This window comes from Bos indicus x Bos taurus, chromosome 19, assembly GCF_003369695.1.
Source record: "Bos indicus x Bos taurus breed Angus x Brahman F1 hybrid chromosome 19, Bos_hybrid_MaternalHap_v2.0, whole genome shotgun sequence".
In the NCBI taxonomy this organism is placed as follows: Eukaryota; Metazoa; Chordata; class Mammalia; order Artiodactyla; family Bovidae; genus Bos; species Bos indicus x Bos taurus.
Genome location: NC_040094.1, coordinates 837,918 through 850,380, shown reverse-complemented (window position 1 = coordinate 850,380; position 12,463 = coordinate 837,918). Strand labels below are relative to the sequence as shown.

General features: G+C 36.3%; 2 pseudogenes; both read right to left on the bottom strand.

Moving 5' to 3' along the window:
* Positions 1–695: 695 nt before the first annotated feature.
* LOC113878553 lies at positions 696–1,652 on the bottom strand (annotated as a pseudogene).
* Positions 1,653–11,348: 9,696 nt separating this feature from the next.
* LOC113876984 lies at positions 11,349–12,262 on the bottom strand (annotated as a pseudogene).
* Positions 12,263–12,463: the final 201 nt, after the last annotated feature.

The window sequence follows — 12,463 nt, the reverse complement described above, 5'->3', positions numbered from 1 at the left end:
TATTTCCTATTAAATCAAATATAAGATCCTTCATCTTCTTAACTATGCACATTTTAAGATGTTTTTCAGTGATAGTCTAGGTTTTCACTGATAGTTCCAGGTTTTATAGGAGTTTGAGGGTCATCAGTATAGATACACTAGTAAGGTGGATTCAGCATTAATTTCTAGAGTAACATTTTCTCAGAGAATTTTCTCTAATTGTTAGGTTGTCAAAACAGAAACCATGATTCTGTAAAGTTCCAGTCCCTTATGGATAAGCTCTTATGATCACCTTCATAAGAACTAGAACAAAATCTAGAAAAAGAATCAATGTACACACACACACACACACACACACACACACACATACACACACACACACACACACATTCTGTCAGTCTATTTCTCTCTGAAGAAATATTTGTACAGGAAACTAAATTATCATGTGAATATTTTCTGATGTTGATAGAATTAAAGTAAGAGTCATCAGAGGTTGTTCGAAATTGTTATGGGTTTTATTTCCTAATGCAAGCCTCTCAGAATAAGGATACTGTGTATCTCTGTCTTTATATCCATGTATTTCTTTACTCTTGCTTCTGGACAAAAATATGCTATATGCTATTTCTTCTTTCCGTAAAGCAGAACTACATCATTAAGGAAATATACACAAGGATTCCAGTATATACACTTATCAACTGAAGTCATGCTTTGCTACATCATAACATTTTCATGGCATTTTTCACTTCTTCATTCTGTAGTTTATAGATCAGTGGGTTAAGCAAGGGTGTCCCAACTGTATAAAATACAGTCACCACCTTGTCTATTGGAAATGTGGTTGGTGGGCGTGTGTATATGAATATACATGGGCCAAAAAATATGACAACCACAATGAAGTGGGAGGTGCATGTAAAAAGGGCTTTTATCCTTCCTTCTGCACTGTGGTTTCTCAATGAGTACAAGGTGACAACATAGGAGATAAACAGGATTATGCAACTCACCATGCATATGGGCCCACTATTAGAAACAACAAGCAAATTTATCACAGAAGTGTCCATGCAGGCAAGTTTCAACAAGGGCTGCAAGTCACAGAAATAGTGGCCAATTACATTGGGGCCACAGAAGGGCAACCTCAAAGCCAGGAAAATCTGTGAAAATCTGTGCTGAGATCTCACCCCAGCTAGAATTCAAGACCCCACCCAGGCTAGAATCACCCAGGCTAGAATTTAAGACTGCACCCAGGCTAGAATCACCAATACACCACAAAGGAGCCAGCTCATGATGGCTGTATATTGCAAGGGTTTACAGATGGCTATGTAGCAATCTAAGGCCATGATGAGCACAAAGATCTTTATGCATCCAAAGAAATCGGCTGCAAAGACCTGGGTTATTCACTCATTGTAGAAAATTGTTTTCTCCTGAGAAAGGGCATCCACAGTTAACCTGGTGGCTGTGGTTGTAGAGAAGCAGGCATCAGCAAAGGACAGACAGAATAGGAAGAAATACATGGGACTCCTAAGTGTCCTGCTTGTCTTAATAGTCACAACAGTAAGAAAGTTCCCCAACAGTGTTGCAAAGTATAGGACCAAGAAGACTCCAAGTATTACTTTCTGCTTTCCTACATCCTGTGTCAAGCCAAAAAGAATTAATTCAGTCACACTCTTATTCACTGACATGGTAATGACTATAGATAAGAGGTAGTTGACAAAGGTTTAATCTGCAGAAAGAAGAAAATAATTAGACATGCGGGGAAGATAAGTGGACTGAATTCTGAAGTCCCAGTTTCTGTTTCATTCTTTGTTTGCTCCAAATGCCTTTGATCCAATATGAATCTCTGGAAATCTGCACATGTCCTAATCTCTCCCAGATCTATCTATTGATTCAGAAGTTAGCTGCCTTGGATCAAAGTTTTTGCGTTTTGATAATATCAGAATGAATGGCCTTTAATTTTTTTTTTCTTATTCCAACCAAGATTACAAACTCCAGAACTAGTACTTTCCTTGGGAAAATGACTTTAACACTTCAAAATTTAGCCTTCAGACAAGAAATGGAGTGCAAATACTTGCCATATCGTATTCTGAGTTTTCCTAAAAATTTGAAGACGGTTTTGTATCCACATAGACATCAATATACACATGTATATTCCAGGCATTATGTATCTTTTCTATGTTCCCTAGAAGCTAAATAGCACTATTTCAATATTAAGTGCTAATATTATTAGAGTCTCTGCTGAAGAAACCATTCTTAGTATGGCTCATTTTTGTGTCTGTTATACCTGACTCCATTGGAATCTTGGTTGAAATATGCTTTGACAATTTTTACCTATGCCTCTTGTGTTCAAGATGTCAGCTTCACTGATGGTCATAATATAACAAATGTGTGGATAATACACTAAGGTTTATATAATTTAGGAAACTACTATTTACCCTCAGGACTATACTTCTGAACTTACCCCATTAAATTACTGACCCTTTCTTCCTATGGATTTGACTTGTAAAATTTCCAATATGTGTATAATCTAATATATGATCTTACTTACACATGTCTCTCTTTACTCTAAATTTTCCAGAATACTTTCCTAAAAATATTGTTTGAAAAAAATCCTGCAGTTCCAATATACAATAATGCAATTTTTCTATTTCAGATATTTGTTAATATCATATATAGTTTGACTGAAATCATCATTATAGTTTCTGACTTTCACTTAGAATTATTATAACAATTTTCACAAATTACTATAATTCCCATAGTTTAATTATTTTACTTAATGATATAATGATATATAGTGTTTTAGAATATTGCAAAAAATTAATGCACATACAAGCAAAGCAAAAAAAACTTATTGTATTATCTCACTTGGTTAGCAAAAATGTATTTTTATTATATGTATATTAAATTATATTATAAGCCACATTTTATTTTTTACCACATCTTTATGAAAACATATTGTCCTGAGTATCTTTTATCATTTGTTGTCTTATATTTTGCAATCTTGTTATTTTATTTGCAATTAATATTAATCTAGCAAAATGATATTTCTTGGTAAAGAATACAGTTGCTGAAGTCAGTTTGTCTGGATCTGGGTTCAAATCCCAGATCCACTATTTACTAGTTGCAAGATCTTGGGAAAATCACTTTAGACTTAATCATGGTTACTATGCAGATAAAATAAAGAATGATGTGGCTCATAGTAAGAACTATGTAAGTCAGTCTCTACCACTTGCACTTTTATGACTTTGCTTCTTTTCTTCTTCTGTGACTTTGTTCCTTTTTATAAAATACAAGCTGTCAATTTTCCCATTTTAATGTAGTCTATATTTTGAAAAAAACTTTAAAATAGAAATACATTATCCACTTACCTTACATAATTAAATAATTATCTTTCACTTTAAATATTTAATTGAAATTATCTGAAGTTACTGTGAGGAATGTGGAAAACATCCTCCCTGTTCCTAAAAATTTAATATGAGTTTTAAGGTACTTGTAGATAAGATCACTAATTATGTAAGTCATCATACGATTGGTGTTATAAGAATAGAAACAATCTACAGAGAGAAAAGTATAAATTCCTAAAGAGTACATTGATCAGTGAAAAATTCAGAATTTTTTAAAGAGATGAACTGTAACTGAAGAAAGTCAGGTTTTAAATCAGGTCTGAGAAGGCAGTTAGCATAGAATCTGAGGCCACACTGCTTAGATTCACACTCCATCTGCTGCCTATGAAGGTGTATATTTAACAAATTCCTTGATTCTATGCATTTCATTTTCTCCAGCTGTGAAAATATATGACAATGCAATCTACCTTTCAGAGTTGCTATGAAGGTTGGATAATTCAGTATGTGCAAAACATATGGAAGATGCAGGTATGCAGTACCTTCAATTGCAGTGGTTACTTCCATTATGATTATGAGTGTTAGCTTTCCAAGAGGGGTTCTTTATTTTCCAAAAGTACCCATTCCAAATTTTTATTTACCTATAAAACAACTGCACAACTGTTTTAAACATTAAGTTCCTTTTCTAAGTAGCAGAAATTACATTGGCACTGTGTATCACACCAGTTTTCTCATGGTGACCAGAAGTTAGGAATGATGCTTTGAGAAATTTTAATATGTATTTAAATATAAATCAATAAAAGTACATAACACCTTCAGTAATATGGTCCCATGATAAGAGGAAAGTAGAAGGAACATAGGGCCTTTGATGTGAAAAAGTCTAGAATCCAGAAATAAACCTCCGAGTGAGGGCTTCGGAAGGAGAGAGGAAGACAAGATTTTAATGGACATGATACTGCTGCTACTAAGTCACTTCAGTGGTTCAGTCGTGTTCGACTCTGTGTGACCCCATAGATGGCAGCCCCTAGGCTCCCCCATCCCTGGGATCCCCCAGGCAAGAACACTGGAGTGTGTTGCCATTTCCTTCTCCAATGCATGAAAGTGAAAAGTGAAAGTGAAGTTGCTCAGTGGTGTCCGACTCTTAGCAACCCCATGGACTGTAGCCTACAAGGCCCCTCCATCCATGGGATTTTCCAGGCAAGAGTACTGGAGTGGGGTGTCATTTCCTTCTCCAAATGGACATGATAAGGCAAATCCTTTATCAATCAAATAAAAAAATCAAATTGAAACTTTGAGTTTAGTTGGGTTATTCTGATGCTGGGATATATTGAAGGCAAAAGGAGAAGGGGGTGGCAGAGGACAAGATGGTTAGATAGCATCACTGACTTAATGGACATGAATTTGAACAAATTCCAGGAGATCATGGAGGGAAGAAAAGCCTGATATGCTGCAGTCCATGGAGTGGCAAAGAGTCAGACATGACATAGCGACTGAACAACAACAAAGGCATAGTAGAAAAACTTCAAAAACAAGGTTTTCTACCTAGCCACAGGCCATGAAAACAAGAGTGTATTGTTTGAATATGTTTTTGTAGGGATATATGAAATGTAGAGACCTAAAAAGATGTGAACTGTTTTTATTATGATTTACTCATTACCTAAGAACAGAAATAACTAAGTTGTTTAACAAAATTGTCATAAAAAAAAAAAAAAATCCAATTGGACTTTAAGCTCATCTGCAAAGAAATGCCTACCTTCTTGAAGATTTGCAGCTTCCAGGGGAGATACATCTTTCTATCCACTACACTAAGAAACTAAGTTGGAAGCATACAAGTTGATCCACTGTGGTTCCAATGAAATAAAGTCTGGACCCTCAGTGACCCCAGATATGATTCGTTGGTCACTTTGGATTTCTTACTTCCTTCCCTGGAGAAGGGAATAGCTACCCACTCCAGTATTCTGGCCTGGAGAATTCCATGAACTGTATAATCCATGGGGTTGTAAAGAGTTGGACATGACAGAGCAACTTTCACTTCTTTGAGAAGGATCTTAAATGTTCATTTTTTATTAGTCTCATGCAAAATAGCAAAATTAATTATATCTTGTTATATTTAATAAGATCATGTGCTGTCACTGTTATCATTTTTTTAAATTTTATTTTATTTTTAAACTTTACAATATTGTATTAGTTCTGCCAAATATCAAAATGAATCCGCCACAGGTATACCCACGTTCCCCATCCTGAACCCTCCACCCTCCTCCCTCCCCTCCCCTCCCTCTAAGGTTTTATTTGTTATAGCGATTTTAGGTTCACAATAAAATTAAGAGAAAGGTTCAGAGATTTCCCATACAGTCCCTGCCTAACACATATATAACCTCCACCCCATTATCAACTATCTCACCAGAGTGATGCATTTGTTATACTGACGAACTACATTGACACATTGCAATTGCAATCACTTGAAATCCATGGTTTAGCACAGGGCTCACTCTTGGTGGTATACATTCTATGAATTTGAATAAATGTGCAATGATATGTATCTATTACTATAATATTATAGAGAATATGTTCAGTGCCCTAAAACATGATCATTTTTATATTTCTAAAACATAGAACACAGTAAGTCTTTTCACTGAGCACTTCATTTTCATTCAATTCTAAATAAAATGTCTCACACAAAAATTTAGTGGATGAAAATAACACTTTGAGTGAGATCTTTCTGTGTGTTTTGATTGTAAGAATTATTAGCTCTTACATACCATAAAGTCAGGCTGATATTTCATAAACATCAGTATTACAAATGGTCGTCTAGTGGTTAAGACTCAGTGCTCCAACTGCAGGAGCACAGGTTCAGTCCCTGGTCAGGGAACTAAGATCCTGCATGCCATTAGACAAAGCCAAAGAAAAAAAGAAAGAAAAAGAAAAGTGAACATTTTAAAGATATGACACATCACAAATGCAATAAAATGATTACTATAGTTTTTAAGAACAATGACTGAAATACTCATTGTGGCTCTCAGAGTCCTCTAACTCAGTGCCAGTGCTTCTGCATGCAGCAGCCAAGCCTGGCACTGTCAACGTGCTTGCTAATGGCTATCCATTTTAAAGGGCATGTTTGCGTGCTTGTGTGTGTGTGTGTGTGTGTGTGTGTGTGTGTGTGTGTGTGTGTGTTGTATTTACTGAATTATGCAATCCTTTCAGATTTGCTTTAATATTTTTTCTTCATTTGATTTTACCATCTCATAAGGCAAGTTCATGTTTTTTTTTTTTTTTTTAATTGGAGCAGAGTTGTTTTACAAAGTTGTATTATTTTCTACTATATGAGAAAACCATATTTCCAAAAGATACATGCACCCCAATGTGTATTGCAGCACTTTTTACCATAGTCAGGACATGGAAGCAGCCTTCATTAACAGAGGAATGGATAAAGAAGATGTGGCACATATACACAATAGAATATTACTCAGCCATTAAACGATCAAAATTATGCCATTTGCAGAGATGTAGATGGACCAAGAGACTTTCTCACCGAGACAAGTTCATATTATTCTATTTTGTTTACTTCAAGTTAAACTGGGAGGCAGGATTTAGCAGAGAATAGTCAGAGGGGAACCAGGACTGGGACTGAAGGGTTTGTACTCCATGGCGATTCTTGGTGACTCTGCTCCACACTGGTACATAAAATATCAGTCTCCAGCCATCCAGGAGAAGCCATCATAAAGCCAGAAAATCACAAGCAGGTAAAGAAGTAAACATCTCTGATATGTTCAGTGCATGTTCTGATGAGTAAATGGGTGAAACTTCAGGATGGGTCAAAGAGATCAGCATTTTAGATATATATTTGAAAAATAATAGTGAGGAGTAAGGGATAGAGAGATTAGAGAATGGTGGCAGGAATCAGAGCAAAAGGGGAAGTTTTGATTGTGGGAAAGATCCAGAAAAAGAAGAACCAGGGGATGAGACAGGGCAAATCTCACTAGGCAAGGGTGAGCAAAAACCCATGTTAGGGATAAAGAGTAGTTTATCCCAAGGTTTCACTAGAGAGTTGATCTTTCTATTCTCCAGTCCTCATATTATCCCTTATTCCAATCCCAGAAGATAATGCAATTTGAGGCTGTAAGTAGGGGTGATGGTGTGTCCTGGACAGAAAATGTTAGTGTGATAATTAGGGCAATAAATATCACAGCATCACCAGTATCAGTGTATACCCACTGCATATCATTAATCTGTGCTCTTGTCCTTTTCCTATCCCTATGCTTTATAAATAAATGTGCAGATATAGAATACTGTGCCTCTGCTTCCTTCAGTATGTCCCCTTTTTGGATAAGAATTGGGCCTGAACCAATGTTGCATTAAGCAGAGACCAGTAAAAGAAGAGAATCCGCCAAATATTAGAATCCTCTCATCTCCAGAGAAATATATTTCTGGAACTTGAGGTTTCTCAGGAGACAGAACTGGACAGAGGCAACTGACCTAAAACCAGTCTTGAATGGGAGGCAAGAAAAAGGGAATTGTTCAGTTGGTCTTGAAAACTTACTTTTTCTTTGTGGAAAAAAAAAAAAAAGAAAGAAAGAAAGAAAGAAGTATAGAGCTATGAGCTCTTGCTCCTTCAATTCTGATTTACTATGAAGATTAATCATGCTCAGTATTTGCAACATGTACATTGTATTCCAAATAGATCCACTCTGCTTTCTGTCCCGGGACCTATGGGAAGAGAAGACACTCCATAGATACCAACCCTTCCTAGAAAGCCTGAGTTAGACTCTTCAAAACTGTCTGTAATACTGGCAGAAGGTTTCTTACTCTGCTCTTATAAATTTCTAGAATAAATAGGAAATATTCTCACTAGTCTGTGATAAAACTGTCTCTAAATAGCCAGATCCATTACCCCAAATCATTCCCTGGCAGAACATTTTAATTAAACATTTCCTCTTCCTCCAATAGGTATTTATAGGGATTTCATGAAAAGGTATTTGCCGAGGCTTTGAAGGAAAAATGTCTTCACCCTTCCCACCCAACCCTGAATGATTTGCTAAATGAGCTATTTACTTCAGTTAATCAAGAATCACAGTAAACCGTGAGGCTAATTAATCCCAGACAAGATTGTCAAACGGGAGATTCTGCCCAGAGAGCCCTCCTCTCCTCCTATTCTGTCTTAATGAATGGCAAGGACACCTTCCATTTCATTTACCAAGAGCTCCACTCATGTATCCTACTCTAAAGAAAAACACACACACACACACACACACACACACTTTCAAAGTCACCTGGAAGTATAGACTATGAAAAGTTACCAAAGACTCTGTCCTTTAAGTCAAATCTTTCCCAATGACAGAAGAATCTCTGAGTGTAGGAAAGGTTCAGATAGATCTGATCTAATAGAATTCTAGCTTCATGACTTATGTTTCTGTGGCTTTAAGCAAGTTTCTTAACTTCTCCTAGTTTCATATTCTAGAAACTGTTATTGTTAGATATATTAATTATTATATAACTCCTGATTATACCAGTGAAATATAACTAATGACAATGAAAACTACTAATTTAAATTTCTATAATTCCTATAGCATTTTGAAATCAGTCACTAGATAAAGGAAAGAAGAAGAGAAAAATGGAAAAAATGTTTTTACATACTTTTATATTAAAAGAACTTCTTAAAGTATGATTTACATACAATAGAATGCACAATTTTAAATATACAGTAAATACACTCATGTAAATGCCACCACATGACAGGGGATTATTAATTTTGTTCTTCTGGTCAAAGGACCAGATTATGGCTTTCTGTGTGTTTTCTCTTCATAATTATATTCTTTATTTTTCCTTCTGCTCTTTATTATTTGGTAATATAATATGGTTCATTCTGAAGTAAGATGGACAATCGGTTCCATGCCCCTCTCTAGCCTCTGGTGATTTATATATGTTTCTACAATTATCTATTTATTAGCTCAACAGGTACTTGACCATTTAGACTATGCCAAGTGCTATTCTAGGCACTGAAGATGTAATATTATTTTTAAGGCACACATTCCTACCATCATAACCAGAAAATAAAATGAATAAACTGTATGACAGGTTAGAGAATGATAAGTGCTAAGGAGAAAAATAAAGCAAAGATGAAGGAATAGGAGATACAGAAGGTTACTGGATGGGTGTTGCAATTTTATGAAGTAGTCTGAAAAGTCAGTATTGAGAGGATACATTTTAATAATAAATCAAAAGTATTGAGGAGATAAGCTATGAATATACCCAGAGGAAGAATAATTGGAGACAGAAAACAGGCTTGCAAAGATCCTTAGAAATGATTACAGCAAGAAGACCAGTTACTATCTTTAACCATAAAAAGTTAACAGAAGAGAATATAATCAGATCTTCCACACTTTAATTGTTAGAATCTGAAGTTCCATGAGTGCTGAGATTCCCAAAGAGACAAGCTAATGCAAAACATCACAAAGTGGCATCATATGAGTTCATCTGCCACAGTTTACAGTCCAGTTTTCAGATCTATAGGGAAATCAGTCAGTACAGTCACTGAGTCATGTCTGACTCTTTGTGACTCCATGGACTGCACCACACCAGTCTGCCCTGTCCATCACCAACGCCCAGAGCTTGCTCAAACTCATGTCCACTGCGTCTGTGATGCCACCCAACCATCTCATCCTTTGTCATCCCCTTCTCCTGTCTTCAATCATTCCCAGCATCAGCATCTTTTCCAATGAGTCAGTTCTTCCCATCAGGTGGCCAAAGTATTGGAGTTTCAGCTATAGCAAAATAGTCTTGATCATATTTATTCTCAAAGATAGACTCAATGTCTGTTCCCTTGTGGGCTGGCTCCTACTGTTGATACTCATTAGTTAACAGTAGTCAAGCAAGAATGCAAATTTAGTGAGATACATGAAAAATATGAGCTTCCTAGGTGGAACAGAATCTGCCTGCCAATGCAGGATATGCAAGAAACGTAGGTTTCATCACTGGGTCAGGAACATCTCCTAGATAAGGAGATGAACACTCACTCCAGTATTCTTGCCTGGAGAAACACATGGACAGAAGAGCCTGGCAGGGTGCAGTCCATGGGGTCTCAAAGCAGTCAGACATGACTGAGCGATTGAGCACACACACATACACACACACATTATGACATTAGTTCTATTTTGTCAATTATTGCCTTTTTCATATGTATGATCGCATCCATGAGATGTTAGTTTTTATAATATAAGTCTAACAGCTTTATAAAATGGTCATCTATTCAGAAGTAACCATATTGGGCAAGTGTCCATTAACTTAAAATACAAAAACAGATATGTATAAAAAATTAAGAAATATGAAAATAATTATCAACATGATAAACAAAACATATTAATGTATACATAGAAAAATTATGTATCAATACTGTGAATATCTTTGTTATAACTAGAATTATCTGATTTGAATAGGAAGTGAGGTGTTATTTCCCTGTACATACTCAGGCAAAGGAGAAGTTAATTTTTAAGAGTATTAAAGAGGGGAGACAAGCACCAAATAGAGGCTTAACTAGTTGATATTTATGCTCCTTGGGGATCATAGGTTACTGGGTGTGACATTATGTTATTGACTTTTAAGCCAGAAAGTATAAGATATAGACACAGTGATTCCAGAGCTGGTTTACCAACAAAATGGATGATAGATATCAGGGACAGACTATTAAACTTGAATAAGAAACATAAATAAATAAACAAAAAATGATGCACAAAACCAGAAGGTAAATATATGGAAAGAACAGGATGTGGTTCACAAGCAGAACCATCAAAGCAGATGGCAGAGGTGAGGAGTGGGCTTATGTCCCCACAAAGATGATGGAACTTCAGGTTCTTTCTCTGAGACATTGGTTAAAATAATACAGATTTTTCTGGGTGCTCATTCTGCCTGTTCCCCTAAATGCCCCACTGGAACACATTTATACTGTCCACAATAGAATGAGAACATTTTCTCTTTTCCATCGATCCAATTATACTTAAACTCTGACAGAATTAGCAGTTGGCATCTTCTGCTCTTTGCCATCTTGAGTCAGACTTTGTTGCACCATAGCTTTCTCATGGCCTGTTTGACTTCTGCATTCCTCAGAGTGAAAATCAGGGGGTGGAGCAAGGGTGTCACAATAGTGTAAAACACAGCCACCATCTTGTCCACTGGAAATACAGTTAGAGGGCAAGCATATATGTATATACACGGAACAAAGAATAAGACAATAATAATAATGTGGGAGGTTCATGTGGAAAGGGCTCTCCTTCTTCTTTCTGTGTTATAGTTACTTAGAGAATGTAAGATGAAAATATAGGAGATAAGCAGCAACAGGAAACTCACCATGCATATGGTCCCACTGTTAAACACTATGAGCAGGTTGATGACATAAGTATCCACACAGGCAGGTTTCAACAAAGGTTGCATATCACAGAAATAATGATCAATAACATTGGGGCCACAGAAGGGTATTTTCAAAGCCAAGAGAATCTGTGCTGAAGAATGAATACAAGACCCCATCCAGGCCAGTTTCACCAGTGTGCCACAGACACTCTGGCTCATGATGGCTGTGTACTGCACGGGCTTGTAAATGGCCACATAGTGATCAAAGAACATGAGGACAAGTACCAAGATCTCCAGGTACCCAAAGAAGTGAAACGCGAAGATCTGGGTCATGCACTCATTGAAGGAGATGGCTTTCTTCTCAGATACAGAATCTGCAATCAACCTAGGGGCAGTGGTCAATGAAAAACAGGCATCAGCAAAAGATAAGTAGAAAAGGAAGAAGTACATGGGGCTCCCAAGTTTCTGGCTATTTCGTATAGTCATCACAATTAAGAAGCTTTCCAACAGAGTCCCAAGGTAGAGAAAAAGAAGATAACAGACACTACTTTCTCCTTTAGTAGATTCTGTGTTAACCCAAGCAGAATGAACTCATTGACACTGCTTTCCACCTCCATGGTTATGGTGAATATAGAACAGACATAGGTGGGAAGTGGTTCATCTGCAAAAAAAAATTGGAGAAATGGTGACTTGGCAGTTGCAGTGTATTTGGATGCAGAATTGTAATTTTTAGAGGTCTAAATTTATCAAACATATAACTTAGTATTTCTCAAAGTTTTCATACACTATACTTACTCAGGATTTTTTTTTTTTTTAAT